Source organism: Phalacrocorax aristotelis, chromosome 9 (genome assembly GCF_949628215.1).
Source record: "Phalacrocorax aristotelis chromosome 9, bGulAri2.1, whole genome shotgun sequence".
In the NCBI taxonomy this organism is placed as follows: Eukaryota; Metazoa; Chordata; class Aves; order Suliformes; family Phalacrocoracidae; genus Phalacrocorax; species Phalacrocorax aristotelis.
Window position 1 is genome coordinate 25,513,740 of NC_134284.1, and position 16,029 is coordinate 25,529,768.

Sequence of the window (16,029 nt, forward strand, 5' to 3'; positions counted from 1 at the left end):
ATCTTTAAAAGTACCTAAGCTACCTGGGAGTCTGGGACATCAGATAAATAAGCTGTCATTAGCACTTTCCATTCATTGTAAACAAGGGAGCAAGTGGCTTGTGTAATGGATGTATAGGGAGTGACATTTAATTCAGGTAGATATTACTGCAAGGTGTTCATTTGTCATGGCTGCACAGCCTTTCCCACTGACCAGTTGGGTTTCCATTCAAACATACAGGTTTAAGTCTTTCCCTCTGACATTAGGCCTCAGGCCTGGCAGAAAGCATCTGAAAGCAGATTGTTTGTTAAAGCTGGAGTTTGTCACTGGATTTTTACTCAAGAGTTTTTTAAAAAGAATGGGCAGCCTTTTGGGCACCATTTTTCCAGGTCACTGTGACTGCTTAACGCTTCTAAAATATTCAGGGTGTGCTTCCATGGCAGATCTGCAAGAAGATGCAATTCCCTCTGCAAGTACTCCAAGATGCCCAGATAGAAGCTACCTCTAATCCTAAAGTCATGTAACTGCAGCCCCATAATGATGATCCCAAGCTAATGTATTCTGCTTCCCAGCAGGACTTATTAGTTCAGGCTCAGCCACATGCTAATGGTGGCTACACAACTTCCCATTCAGAGTCAGCTTTCATCCAGCCAGCTTGGAGCATGGACAGAGAGAGTTCGTTTCTGCCTGCCAAACCCTGAGTAGACATACCTTCAGTGACTCAAGCAGTTAGGAGTAGAAATGCAGGATGAATCTTGTGTAATATTCTCACAGTCCAATAAAGGCTGGCCTTGCTCACTAATTTGAAGATCCTGTCAGAGCATGGTAGTTTCCTTTGCTTTCTGGATTGACAGGATTATTCCCTACTTTGTGTACCAAAACTCTTCCTCACTGACACTTTCCCAACTTCACACTGAGTCCCGCTCCACTAAGAAGGCTGAACAATCTCCTGCTCAGAGGAACATGGTCCTTCAGGATTTTCCTCCTCACGAAAATATGAAACCAACATACACTCTACCATAATCCTGTAAGGTGACAAGTCCTCAGGGAAAACCAGCACCTCACAAAGTGTTACTGAGTGGATGAGATAGATTCAAATTCAGCATTTAGTTCTGAAAGCCGTCTGGTTAAGGTCATTGCAATCAGCCAACACATGAGATTTCCTACAGCTGCATCAGTCTTAGACATGAGATACATCAGATGCTTTGATAGATTTAAACTTCCTACAACTCACACAAATCCTATTGTTCTATCTTTATAGAGTAAAAAGCACAAGTGAGAACTAAAAACTGGTTTGCTTCTGAATCTTGTCTACTTTAACCTCCAGCCCCAGCCTCCTGTGCAGTTCCATCATGTCGCTTAGTTATTTTTGAGACCTTGGACTACTTTCCACCCATCATTTTTATAGCAAAACACCCAATAGGAAGTTTGTCTGCCATCTCCACCCAGTGGATAGCTAGGTTAATGCACTAAATTAAGTGGAAACTACCTGCCTGAAGATCTGCAGCACTTCTGATCTCAGCTTGCATCAGCAGCTAAGTGTAAGACACAGAAGATTCATGCAAGCCAAGAGTCCCCCCTACCCTTCCAAACAGGTTTTCTGCTTTCTTCTCTGTTTCTCCTCCACTGTCCACACACATCCAGGAAAAAAGTTCCCCCGTCATAATAGAATTTCATCACAGTTACGCTGTATGATCTAAACCAAAAAACCTGTTTGACATTTAAACCACAATTCATGTGATTTTGTTGTCTGATGACCCCAATAGGCCATTCATTTATCAAATAATCTTAGTAATCGAACATTGTTTTTTCAGTAGTATATTTGTCCAGATTCATTATTGTCCATACTAGTATCTGTAGTTCATTTATTACTCATATTTTTAAGTCATAGGGATCATTCCTCCAGGCTTTTACAATACTTCTAGTTAGGCAACATCAACCTGTCAACACCTTCTTCTCCTTTGCACAGAAACTCTTCCATCGTCACTGCAGCCTCCACACATATTCCAACTTTTGCATAACCTTGTCCACTAAGTCTTTTTTATTCACCTAAATTTGAGTTCAGAATTTCCAATTTGCTTTAGACAGAGCCTGTAGCAGCCCATCCAATTCAGTAAAATCTTTCTAGCCTTTGGGACAAGCAATGGTGTTAAGATGTTGTGATTTCCATGCCTTCATTAATGGGTTTTCTTCTGCATCTCTTGATTTCAGTCAATTTCTGATCATCCTTTCCTACCAACCTGGGCAGCAAGGTGGTATAAGGTCTTGCTGCAGCAGCATAAAAATATCACTCATTCTGTCTCTCATGGTGACAATATATTAAGAGGTGGGAAAATCTAGGTGTGTAAACTCTTCAAATACATTTTATATCTACTTATTCTTCATATTCTCTGAGGAAGCCATTTAGGTTCCCTAATAAAAAATGTGCAAGAAATGTAAAAATAAAACACAAAAAACTGTAAATAACCTACAAATATGTGCCTACTGGTTGGTTGCTCACTGAAAATAGTGATACTGCCTTCTTCCTTTATTGTCCTATTTAGCTCTTTCCTTTCTCCTGCCTCAGTCAATACTAAAAGACCTGTGCTGATCAAAGCATGAAGTCTGTGACACTCTTATTTGTGATCCAGGTGCGATACACACTGATTTCCTGCATGTGAGCATGTCCTCATCTATTTCACAGTCTGAGAAACCACCTAGCCCATGACTACTTTGCCAAAGGAACTTTCTCTTTACTCAGCTCCTGGCTTAATTACGATGTCACTCAGCATCTGTGATCACAGTTTGTATGTAGCAGATTGTTTATATGCAGCACTATAAGGTGGGTGACACACACTGCCTTGCACTTATTTTCATAAGCTGAACCTAATTAATGTCATTTCATATGCCAGGGGTAAGAGGACAGCTGGAAACCATCAAGGGGAAATGGGAGCAGGACATGAGCTGTTTTTTTCAGTCAGCTGTTTCACTGCCCAAGGAACACACACGCACACTCACGGCTTCCTCTGTCAGGTCCAGTCTTACTCTAGTTCTTTTTAATCTCCTGGAGGCTAAACACAGGGTTTCTCCTAATGATGAGTAATAGAAGCAGAAAATTGAGGTTTACTGCAAATGCCATCTTACAGATCTTCCTTTTCTGTGACAGTAGTCAGGCCTGGGAACAGCTATCCAGAACGCTTCTGCTGACCTCAGTTTCTGGGATAGTTCTTCCTCGCTTAACCCTGAACCTTTCACATACACATGATGATAAACACCCAAAGTTCTACATGCTAAGACTTACGCAAACACATTTTGTGCCAGAGGGCATAGGCCAATAACCTGCAAAGATCCACACCCACACAGAATTGCACAATGGACCACACGTATTTTGGAGTATGGCATTTGCCTATCACTAAGAATTATCAAGCACCAGTCATTTCCAGAAACAGTTTGCTGGTCTCAACAGATCAGTTACACTGCATTTATTTTTGCTCTAAGCAATACCTTCTATGCCAGTCATTCATACCACTTTGGGAGCTCACCCAGATCCTTCCCTCACCCTCTTCCAGGTCCTTAAGCTCAATAACATTTAATTCACCAAGTGGAATTCCTCTGGCTCTTCCCTGCAATCCTAATTTCAACTTTACCCTGACAAGCTGCCAGAGACATAGAAAGCCTACTCGACAGGGATCCCAAATTCCACAGTCCACTGCAGACCAACACTCCATGACAGCAAATCTTTCAAAAGAAAGAAAAGACTCCAAAAAACATCATCAGAGCTCTAATACTTCAAAATGTGAATTCATACCTCAGTTGTAACATGTTCGAGCCTGGACACTCAGCTAATGCACAGACCTATTCTGAGTCAGTGCTCCACAGAGGCTGAGCGCTCGGTACCTTCCTGGTGCTTTGGGTCTCCACTCTGATCCACTGGATGGCAAGTGGATTGAGCCCAGGAAGACCAGCACTCCAGGCAAGAGCAACAGAACTTTCGTCCTAGATCCACCGCTTGAACAATAAGCAATACACCATTTAACTGATATTCTGAGTGATCCTTTCAGAACGGATACAAAGAATATAAGTAAATTTCCAGGAAGTAGCTCCTGAACTCATCCTGAATATTAAATTACAAGATATTTTGTAGATTTTCAACTGCCATTGGAAAGGCCCAGCTAACAATCCGATTAATCTCAAAACAATAACAGCCCTTAATCTAACATATATCAGCAAATTCCTGTTTCTCCCCTTTCTAACAAAAATAACAACACTGTAGTTGCCAGTGCATTAATAAGATCCTATTTCTGCTCCAGAGACTGAATCAAACCTTTGTTCTTCACAGCAAAGGATTAAGAAGGTTTCTATTTTGGTAATGAGATGTGGAGAGGTACTTACTTTGCAGCTGAGATCCAGGCTGGATGCCTGAGAAAGGACTACACTCTGTTACCTCAGATGAACTTTATTCTTATAATCAGTATATCAAACTCTGTTACTGTGATGCATATAATTAACAATAAAGAGAGACTATTCATGAATAATCACAATTTGATAGAGTGCTTAAGCTCATTTACAAAACATGCCCTATGTTGTAGATAAAGTCATGAATGTAGATTTTGTGCTACCAACACACACACACACACACACACAAGAAGTTAGAAAAAGAAAAATTACTTACTTTCTAGGTAGTTTATTGGTCAGCTGCTTCCTTTTTTTCACACAAAGTCTAATTTTTTTCCAGATACCTCACCTCTTCTGACAGCACATCATGGCGAAAAACTGTCATAAAGTGGCACTAGAAGAAAAAAAAGAGTGTCAGAAAAACAGCACATGGACAGGGGCAAATGAGACAACACTCTGAAAAGAAGATCAAATCATAGGACACAGATCCAAGTGCTGAGGCACCAACTCAAGAAAACTATTTGTGAGGCTGGAAAAGGAAGCAGTGACCTGTGAAAATGAAAGCAACTTTATGAAAACATTAGTCACACAAAAAATATGTTGTTTATAGTTATAACAACATTTTTGTTAAACAAACATGTTTGGTATATAAAGTTCTTGCAAGTAAAAGATTTCCAAAGGACATGGGTAGGTAAGGTATTGTGGTTAGAACCTGGCACCACTTTATAATTACATAGGGATCAACTTTTTGCACTTACAAATGGAAATGTTTGGGGCTCATATCAGAGGAGGTCTGAATTTCTAAATGAAAAGTATTATTGCCACAAAATCTAGAAGCATCTTCAAATAAAGCAAATACAAACAGAAGTGAAGGCACACAGACCCTCAGCTATCATTTGCATCCTGCTTATTGGCTGTTGACATGACAAAGTACTTTAAAAATATGACAAAAATTAAACTATTTAGTAATTCTCATTTCTAGTCTAGCAGCGCAGTGTATTTTAAACATACTTTTTAAAGACCTACAATGGTGAAAAGCAACCCCAGAAATGGGCAGGAAAGGTATTAGTCCATTGGTCATTGCTGATATCCTCTGGGAATGCTGTTTTATATTTGATGAAACTCTTATCTCTCCTTCTCTAATGAACAGTAAGAATAGAACAATAATAATCTACAGGGGTACACATATCTCTGGGAGTACAGGTGCCGGATTTCCTAGTGAAACAAATCTTATGCAGTCAAGCTTCACCTGTATGAGTGGTCACATGCATATTATCCCTTCAATAGTTTTTGGACACAATCACCAATTCCAAGCATCTGATAAAAGCAGATACCTCAAAAACAATTAAATTCTTAACATGATGCAGGAAAGTAGTTGGATGGGTGAATAGGATGGCCTTAATAGTGCTCCAAATAAATGAAAGGCTTCAGTGTGAACATAACCTACTAGGCTTCAGAGAATCCACTAGTACTGAGCTGTCAGGAATTTCCTAGCCACTGGAAAAGCTCCAACTGGAGCTTGTGCCTTGTTAGAAAACCAGAGAATCCAGTGCCATAGGAAACGAGACTTTATTCATTTGAGCTCAGGGAATCACAGCTTTTCAAAATGAACAACAGTAGAACAAAAATCGTGCTTACAAGTTTACATTTACATGCAACACTTTAATAAAACATTGAAGGAATTGGGCTCAATGCAGATGTGACAGAGCAATATTTTTTGGCCTGTAATATGCAGGAGGTCAGAATGGACAAATAAACAGACCCCACTCTTTGAATCTACAGAACATGTTGATTTCCTTTTATATCCTCCAGCAGGTTAACTAAACAAAATAGCTATTTACAGCAGAAAAAACAGATTAATTTCTTCAGGGACAGTCATCTGAGTATCAGTGTGAAGTTATTACAGGAGGATCTACCCACCGAAGCTTTCCACATTTATTCACTCCAGAAACACAAGCATTGAAGACAATTGCAGATTATAAAATAACTCCTCTTTAAGTACTTTAAGAATCTTTCACACGGTTTCATTTTCATATCATAGTACAAATGCTTTGTAACTCAAGTGGTAATATTCACTGAAAAGTCTTAAAGGCCCTGACCCTGGAGCTTGATCCACATTGGTGCAACTCTGACAGATCACAAGGACATACATGCTTACAGAAAAAAGGATCCCATCCATGCAAGACTGGAGACTCACATTTAATTTATAAAATTTGCATATGCCTCCCTAAAACTTAGGTATTCAGCCACCTAATGGAAATTCTTTGGACCGATCTCTAGGAGGAAAAGGCACTGTGTTTGAACAAGAAATTCTGGATATGGCAGGTTTTGTTGGGTTTTTTTTAAACAAAAAAAAAATTAAAAAAAAAGAAAAAAGGTGCAAAGCCTATTTGAAAACTACATGCAGAAAATTTGGCTGCCGTTTAGTGTGGGGAACGCATATGCAAAAAAGTGTCTTCCATGTTTTAGCTGATTTCTCTTTGACAGTTGGCTACCCCTGACCCATGCAGCCCATAGACAATGAGTGGCCTGAACTAACAACTCCAGGAGGAGAGAGATATTGAGCTGGATGAAGATTTTAACATCTGGCTTCAGTTTCTAAAAATATAATCTGAGTTCTGGCGGATGGATGGATGGCTACACATACATGCATTTTTCTCACTTCTTTAATACACAAGTCTGTACAATTACCTGAAATGCTGTCTCACTCTACGCGTAATATAGCTACATAATCAGGCATTTCTATGACAATAGCCTTCTATGTTTTAATTGTATATTATCTTCTCAGACTTGAAGACTTCTTAGAAGTGTAAAACAAATTAAACCTCTGCATTTAAATGAAACAGTTTAGTCAACAACAGCTCTCTCTGCACCATAGTTAGGCAGATCTCTCAAGTCTCTTCCCCCACCAGGTAGGACAATGCTGTATTAAGTCAAAAGGTACAGAATATGCCTGCCATGTCACTCTGGGTACCAGAGAAAGGCCCAGGGTTTGAGACACCAGCTAGAGGTAATAGTACTTTAAGAGCAAAGAGAATGCAAGCTGGACATATAAGAATCATGGCCTTTCTCTGGCTTTGTGACCTTTCACAGAAGCTGCAGAAGGGATGCAGTAGTGCTCACAGCACCACAGATGGAGAGGGACAGACCAAGGCACTGGGTACTCTCTGCACTTGCAGTAGTTTGGGAGACTGGCAGGAGGCATCCTAGGTCCTTCCTCCCTTGAACAGTCACAGTGAAAACAACAGGTGTTAAGAGTGCCCAGACTTGCTGAAAATGAAGCCATGGTTGTCTCGACTCGGGCAACCAGACTTAGAAACAATTTCTGAAAACAGAGCCTGCAGGGAAATGAGGGTTAGAGTGAAGCTGTCCTAGCTCCCAGGCCTCACACAGAGGCAGTCCTTTGACTGTAAGACTCCTTTTTCCCTCACTTCCCCTAGCCCTTTGCAGTGAGGTGGGGCCAGAGGGAGGCATTTTCAGCCTTCAGAGGACCTTTATACTGTATTAAAAAGATGGTTTCTTTAATGTTTCCTTTTTCAAAAGTAGTAATATAAACTGAGTGTGCTCTTAGGAGAGCTTTTGGCAAGGGTATGGGACAATCCTGTGCCAAACCTCATCTTTGGCATGAAGAAATAAACAGACTGTGGTTCTGCATAAAGACAAAAGTTTTGGAAAGCCTTTAGAATATTTCTCATAATGAAACAGTGGGGGGGGGGGTAGTTTTCTTGAAATTCAGAATACTCTCCAAAATACGAATCCAACCTTTAAACGTTTTGGTCTCTTCAATTATGAACTGAGTTCCTTCATTAAAAAAATAAAATTGAAACTGTTAAATCATGAATGATGGATATGCTCTGATTTTGAACAATCCTCATTAAGGCTGTTTCCATACCATTTAATCTCCTATAGCAAATAAAAATACTGCCTCGGATAGGAATGAAATTATTCTCATCACCCTATATTAGAGAAAGGGAAACTGAGACTGAAAGATCATGTGCTTTGTCTGCCTAAGGCCACAAAGGATCCACTGCCCAGAATAGCAGTGCCAGATTAGTTTGCTCTAGATTCCAGCTGTTGAACCCTATGCTTCTTGATGATGTTCCCATTCGGGATATGTGAACAAGAATATTGTCAAAGATAGGGGAAAGAAATCCCCAGTTTTGGATTTTGTTTCTGGGTGCTCCCAGTAGTTTTCCGTAGTAAACTGAATGACAATGCAGATTATACAGAGGATTTAGAAGAAAAGCAATCACAATTTCTCAGAAATATTTCAGTAAAAGGGTGCTGACAATGAGATTTCCCATTAACAACACACTTCAGAGAAAAATGCAACCTGCCAACTAAAGCCAAGAAGCCCGACACCTTTATATCATTTTAGTTTATTACCTGAAACACAACTGCTCTGTCATAGAGTAGATCAACCTCCCATATTTAGCAAATGAGGTTTATCACACATAGATCTGAAACACACTTAGATGAAGATTAAGTATCCAAAAGGCTACTATGCTTTGCCAATACACACAGAATCATGTCGGACTGCCCAATGTATCATGAGTGTTATTAAAAGAAACTAAATATTTTAAGAACATTTTAATAGTGTTCCTTTTTTATTTTGGGTGGAAAGGGAGGTTGTTCTCTTCCTTTTCAGGATTATTTTTTCTAAGTACATTTCTAAACCTTACTTAATTTTGTTTAACTCCAGCCTTGTAAACCCTTTGTGTGTTTCTTTCTCTCTCAAACCCCTTTAAGCACTTTTATATCCCTCCTTCCAATAAGGATTTTGCTGTATTGTTCCTTTTTGTTCTCTCAGAAATCAAGTTCTTTGCTCACAATTTGAAGAACTTCTCCCATACACACCCAAGACCACTTCTGCAGGCAGCACAAAGGTTTCAGAATTAATAACCTATGAAAAATGAATGAGGCAATTCCCAACTCACAAAGCTTTAAAGTTCTCTGCTTACTCCAGCAGATATCTCTGTAGTGAATTCATTCATGCCAAATCTTCAGCTTTTCTCTGCAATAAAGACAATAACAAAAAAATGTTTAAATACAATGCCAAAATTCTGATGTCACCATGGGACTGTTTCAGCTGAAGCCAGGACCCTGCCTCAGTCTAGACCCTGACACCAGTCTGTCACTTTGAGAAAAAGGACATACCTCAACTGCACAGCCCTCCAATACATCTACATAGCTGACATTTTTTCAAGCACATCACTGCAAGAAGCAGCGGTTAAGCCCAAAGCTTCAAGAATTTCACTAAAGAATGTACCAGTATCTGGTTATGTAAAGGCCTTTGGTTAAAAAATACATAACCTCCAAATACCACTGGGGCTTGTGGGTTGAATTTTTGGGGGTTTTGAGATTAGGAATTTAAGTCGCATCTTACTGTGAGAAAAGAGAAAGCAAAAACAACCGAGAAATGTTATTTGTCCACTAAAACTTCAGAGCCATATGCTGTCATGCCGCAATAATAAGTCACTTGTGTAGGACAGAAAGACAGTCTGTGACCTTCTTTCCACTAATTATCAAAAAGCTATTTTGCTGCATTTTTATAAATACTTTCCTATTTTCACACTTAGTACACCTTTTCGAGGCATAGGTCCCTCTCGTTATCTAGGCCTCAGGTTGATAACTGGTCAGCCAAAGTTCTGATGTATGTTCAAGTGGTTCCCATCAGAGTTAAGTTCTTCATGTGCAAGAAGGCAAGAAGCTTTTCTTTAAAAAAATTCCTCCTAATTTTCATCATAATTCACTACAGTGTCTATAGACTTGATGTTACCATAGAGAATAGGGCAAGATAGGGTTCTTTAAGATGCATATGGCAACATTTTAGGCTGTAAGTGATTCAGAGGCATTACTGGAGAGTTATTTCCTGTAAGTAGCACTACAAAAAAGTGGTTATTTAAAAGGGATTAAGAAAACAACAGAGTGGAAGCGTCTGACCTACTGGGAGGTGTAACGTGAAGACAGCGTGAAGCCAAGAGTGCGAGACAGCTGCGTAACACATTAAGAAGCAGGATGCTGAGGATCAAGCTGGATTTATATAATAAAACCAGAGAAGAGGTTCAGTTGTGAAGAATTTTTCCTGCATTGGTGAGAAAGCTCAAGGCAATATTGTCAACTGAGTAAGTACTAGCTGATGGAGAGGAATTCCAAGGCCTGATCCAAGTTAATGAAGAGACTTGACTGACCAGGTTCCATGATGGAGATCCCAAGCCCTACAGTGAATTCTGACCCCAGCAAAGTCAAGTAAACTCTATTCCTATCAACAGAACTGCTGCTGGTGTTCAACAGAAATGCAAATGTGACAGGCATGTTTCTTTTACAAATACTTGTTAGGGAAAGCTTCATGGCCTATCATGCACATGCACTGAAACACACAGGCAAATACAAACATCCATTGGGTAAACATCTTTAAGGTAATGTGCATGCACATTAGCTCTGAGAGGTACTGCTTACCTTCACTCCACTGACCTCATTCTCATCTATTTATGTTTAACATAGCCCACCACAGCAGCTGAGGTCTTTACTTGCTAAATACACAACATGGATAAATTTTGGCATTTTTTAAATTGCTGCAGAAGGTAAATTCACAATTTTTCAGGATGAAAAAAGGTTTATTTTATGTAAACTTATTTTCTTAGCAGGCAATTGAAAACACATTTTAAATATCTTTGCCTTCTATTTAACAAAAAAAAAAAAATCAACAGATGTTTTTTGGATGAGCTACATTGTTTATTATTTTCCTAAGATGTCCAAAACATGAAACTCATGTAACCCCTAAAGGATTGACACAGAAATGACATGATGTGCATAATACCTCAAATAATGGTCACTCCTGCTGCTCTTTAGACATCTGGGGCTTAATTTGCAATTATTTGCATTTATAGAGCAAAGATATACAATAGAAATGGGAACACATCTCCTAAGTTGATGCAAAATTAATTTTAAAAGGGTGACATGCACCATAAATCCTATTGCGTGATTACTATAAACATGCAAACAAAAGAATGAGGAACAGTGTTGTCTGCTAATGGATGTTCAGTTATGAATTTCAATTGTTACAACATGTGATTAATTTACATGTTCAAATTAAGTCTCCATTTTGCATGTTTAATTATGAGGTATTTAAAAGCGTAGATGGGTGTGTTTGATCATAAGCAGCATCTAGGAAAAAGCTTGGCACTTGCAATTTTCTTGTCCTGGTTTAAAATGTTCTCATTACATCATGGAATGAAAAAGTTAGAAAAAGGAATGTCTCTGTTCCCAGCTAACAATGCACACAAGTCAAGAGCTCTCCTCTTTCTAATATTTCCCATCAGAATGTGCATCAGAGGTATCTTTTTGACAAGCAAATGATAGAGGGAGTCTGTGAAAACAACAATGTATCTTTATAGAGTCCAGTAGTACACATACTGTGGATGCCATAATGTAACCCCATTTTAGAGCTCCCCCTTTTCCAAAAACTTCAGACAACCCTAAATTTTAGTGGGATTTCCATTTAATGCCTCTGTGTCATGGATGAACAGCACCAGGGACTACACTACAATTTTCCTAGTAAAATGCAGGGGTCCAACTGCAAAGGAGGGCTTAGGGCTGTGCAAATAACTGGTTTTTCAGTTCAGCTGCCAAGCCAAACAGTTGAAAAAGAATGTTGGTTCAAACTGAACTGAATTCACAACTTTTCCAGGTTTCCACACCAAAACCACTACCATCCCCACCCAGCCCACTGTACTTCATTTAACATGTAAGGTTCCATACATCTCAAGAGGAAAAATTTTTGGAAAATGCAAACATAAAAGGCAAGGAAATGCAAGACAAGATTGACAAAAGTGCTGCAAAAGGATTGTTCTCTCTAACTTTTTACATATAATTCACCCCTTTGCTATACTGAGGAAGTTTTTTTCCCCATTGTGTTGACTACAACAGGGTTTGCCCCAGCTTCCAGAGTGAGCACCTTTGCTCTCAGTCTGGAGAGTAATTCTTACTCTATTACTCATTTACTCTCAAGTATTATTGAAGAGATTTGTATGAAGTGGCTTATTATACTGTTTCCATTTTGGAATGATCCGAAGAGTAATTGCTAGGATACTCATAATGAGAAGTTTGGGACCCAAATTCAAACTCCTATCTTGATCAGACAAAGCATGGGTTTGAACTCTGATCTGACTTTGCTTGTGTGACAAGGTACTGGAGGATTGTGAGGTAGGTTCTCACCCCTTGCACTGGAAGTGATTCACTTTGCATGCAGTGGTTAAGTGGCCACCATCAAGACTGAGGACAATTTTAAAGCCAGGTGATTAGCACTCCCATAGCAGAGAGGGCATCAGCCCCACAGACTGCTCTTCTGAAGCAAAAAAGTGTAAAGAGGAACAAATGAGAACACATTGCGGTAGACCTCACTGCTGTTAATCGCTCATGTTCTGTCCTAAGAGACAGGACAGAAGGATCTAAATCTCCAGAGCAGAGGACAGAATTAAACTGCAGCATCCACCATTGCAGATGAAAAGCTTAACGCCAAGAGAGGAGGTAGGAGAGAAACACACCCCTGGTGAGGTCTTCCTCCTTCCCATCACCACCAGTATTTTTCCCAGACGAAATTTTCTGGTAGATAAGGGTCAAATTGCCCCAGACGATTTGCTCGAAGCCAGACGTGACCTTTTTTTCAATGCTACAAATTTTTCTCTCATTGTCCTATGCACTAGAGCACGTACACACCCCTTTGAGGCAGAAAAGTTCTACAAACAGGAATATCCTGCCATCTAGCAATGCAAAAAGTCTGGTAAACATAATACCAAGCTCTCTAGATAAACATTATTAGATACTATGAATAGACTTTATCACACATACTCACGGTAGTATACATATTCAAAAATGCTTATATACTTGAGGCTTCAAGGCGTCTCAGCTCAGAAGATTTACAGGAAAGTCCTGGATAAAATCCTGGCATACAGCAGCCTTCACGCCATTCCGATTCATTTCTACAATCTATGCCCCCTTCCGCATCTTGACACTATTTGCATAAGAGAGCTGCAAGACAAGCCAAAATGTAATTTCAAATTTCTGAATTCATAAAGGTTTGTGAAGGAATGGCCTTTCTGTTTGGCAGGCATTATACATCTATAGAGATCCATAATGACAGTGAGAGAAGTAGGAAAATATGTTGTAAAAATATTTATCAGAAGCAATGATTTCTAATGTGACATAGAAACACTGTTGAATATTGTCAAGTAATACTAGTCACCTGCACTTGCTGAATAAATGGATGAATCAAAGAAGCCCCTGCCCCAAAAGATATGGATTGTAACTTCAGAAGAAAAATGCACAATGTAGGTATATACCTGAACTTGTTGGAATTTTAATTTCAAAGTATGGCTTATGTATTCTGAGTCTCAGAAGAGACAGAGGAAAACTGATCATGAGCAAAACACTTGAGTCTGCCTTTTCCTATCTTTCTTCTTCCTAACTGAGGAAAATAAAATTGAAAAATATTTGGTTGATTGAGATTCAGGTCGCAATTCTAAAATATTTGCAAATTTTAGCAAAAGAAGAATGAGGTTAAAGCCAGCTCTAACAGCCATATAGCTTGGCAACATTTTCTTTGAATGTAACAGATAACTAGGAGGGGACAGCTTACTTTCAGCATCACAGGTTAGAAGGACAAAAGATAGAAATTTTGCAAATTAGAAAAGTTTTCTTCACAAAATAACTTTTAAAAAATGGGGAACTGGATTAAACCAAGAGATTAGATTTTTACTCAAGTAGCAGAGATGAAAAAGAATCAGGTGAAAAAAAAAAAGAAAAAGTGAAGTAGTGTTATTTTTCATTTGAAATTACTAATACTTGGAAACATTGCTTATCAAATTGCACAGAATTAAAGCTATTTTTTAAAGGTTACTGAAGACATTTTAATGTCCTTTGTTCTTTTTTTCATCCAGGCTTAACTGATAATCTCTTGCAGTTATCACTGTAGTTGAAGCTTGCATCATCTATTGCTCTGGGGCAAGTAGCTATTTGCAGAAGCTTCTTAGGTTTATTACTAAACAGTAACTAAATGAAAAAAACCTATGGCTTTGAAAGAAGGCCTGGCATGGAGATAACATTTATGACTGAGTAAATTCCACTATGTTTTTGTGACTTTTAATATGCTTTTCACTTCACTTCAAGCATTCACGATTTACTGGTTATTTTCTTGGCTGAGGATGAATTTTAATTTCCAAACTGTGCACGTGCAGCTGGTATTCTCACCACTGCTTTACCTACTGCAGGAACGCAGCTGTGGCTGAGGACATAGTTTACAGCAGCCAATACAAGACCAGGAGGGGGCAGAACTTCAGCCATTGCCCAGGACTCACAAACAGCTTCACTCACCGAGCTACATTCAGAATATACTGGATGAAGACAGACAAGCTATTAGGGTAACCAGCAACAGCAATTACACTGATTACAATACCACACTGGCACAGCCATAATATTTCTTGTTCTGTTTTACCTTGTTCAGCGCCATCTGAAGACATTGCCTCTCACTGGACTGTGGCACACCGACCTCCCCAAAAACCTAAAAAGATCATGAGAATGCCTTAAAATGCAGCTGGATCACTCACAGGCAGAGTAATACATTCAGCAAGCACTGCAAGGTCTCTAGCTTGCACAGCGTTACTGTGTGAGGGCTTTAGTTGGAGCTTTTCAATATCAGCTAAAGAAAAGGGCTGTTTATACAATTTCAGCACAACTCTTCATTCATTCCATTTGGATTTTTAACAGTTGCATTGCTCTTGTTCAGTTAGGGGATCATCAGAAATTTGCAATATTCTGGACTTTTTCAAACATCTCACATATTTTTGTGTCAGAACTGTGGTGGGTCACATGACATGCAGCTGTGTTAACACATTTAGGGTTTGGATACTTATAAGCTCTTGCACTCTGGGGTATTATTTTTCTACTTGTTTACATTTGAGAATTACTGGATTTGATTGGGTTTTTTAACCACAAGGTTAGAATTTATGGGAAAAAATTAAGCAATAAATAGGTAAAGTGTCTTACTCTTGCCAGCAGAAGGATTAGAGAGATAAAGCTGGTTTTCTTCTGTGAAACAGCAACTAGTCCAGTCACTAGCTCACAAACACTTCTTTCCATGTCAGCTATACTTTGACCACACAAGTGTGGTTTACAGATTATGCGAGTTACAAAAACACATGGCAAAAACCTCTCTGCAGCCTCACTTATATATCAAGCATGAAGAGCTTCCAAGGGACCTCTCCATCCCTGCAGTGCTGAAAAACTTCCAGGGAAAATCTTCCTGGATACTGACGATCTTGTTTAACTCAGGGAAAACTGTTCTCTCATCCAGCTCTTTCATTATGGGAAAGTACCAGTTCACAGAAAAATTACTCATAAACACAAAGCTTTACCTTTGAAACGCAGAGCTTTACCTGCATAAACAAAACACAAGTCTGTACCAGTAGATCACAGACACACTTCATCACTTAATCACATAGATTAATAGACCCCATAATTCTTTCTAAAGGTGCATGACAGCAACCATAAATAAATTAAATGTGCAGGATCTTATTGGAGACTATTTTGTTCTTTCTTAACTCTGCAGCGTTTTAAAAATGCCAACAGCCTCAGTGGTGGAATCCAAGACATGCCTGATACTGATACTAGATGCTGGTA

At 39.1% G+C, this 16,029-nt stretch overlaps 1 long non-coding RNA gene across 5 annotated transcripts in view; it reads right to left on the bottom strand.

Moving 5' to 3' along the window:
* Positions 1–16,029, bottom strand: part of LOC142062039 (uncharacterized) — a 143,244-nt gene that overhangs the window by 38,501 nt on the left and 88,714 nt on the right. For all 5 annotated transcript variants that reach the window (XR_012662353.1, XR_012662354.1, XR_012662351.1 and 2 more), the window contains exons 4-7: positions 14,846–14,911; positions 13,208–13,383; positions 9,291–9,367; positions 4,631–4,731 (exon numbers count right to left, since the gene is read on the bottom strand). This is a non-coding gene — a long non-coding RNA (uncharacterized LOC142062039). The remainder of the gene's footprint in view (positions 1–4,630; positions 4,732–9,290; positions 9,368–13,207; positions 13,384–14,845; positions 14,912–16,029) is intronic.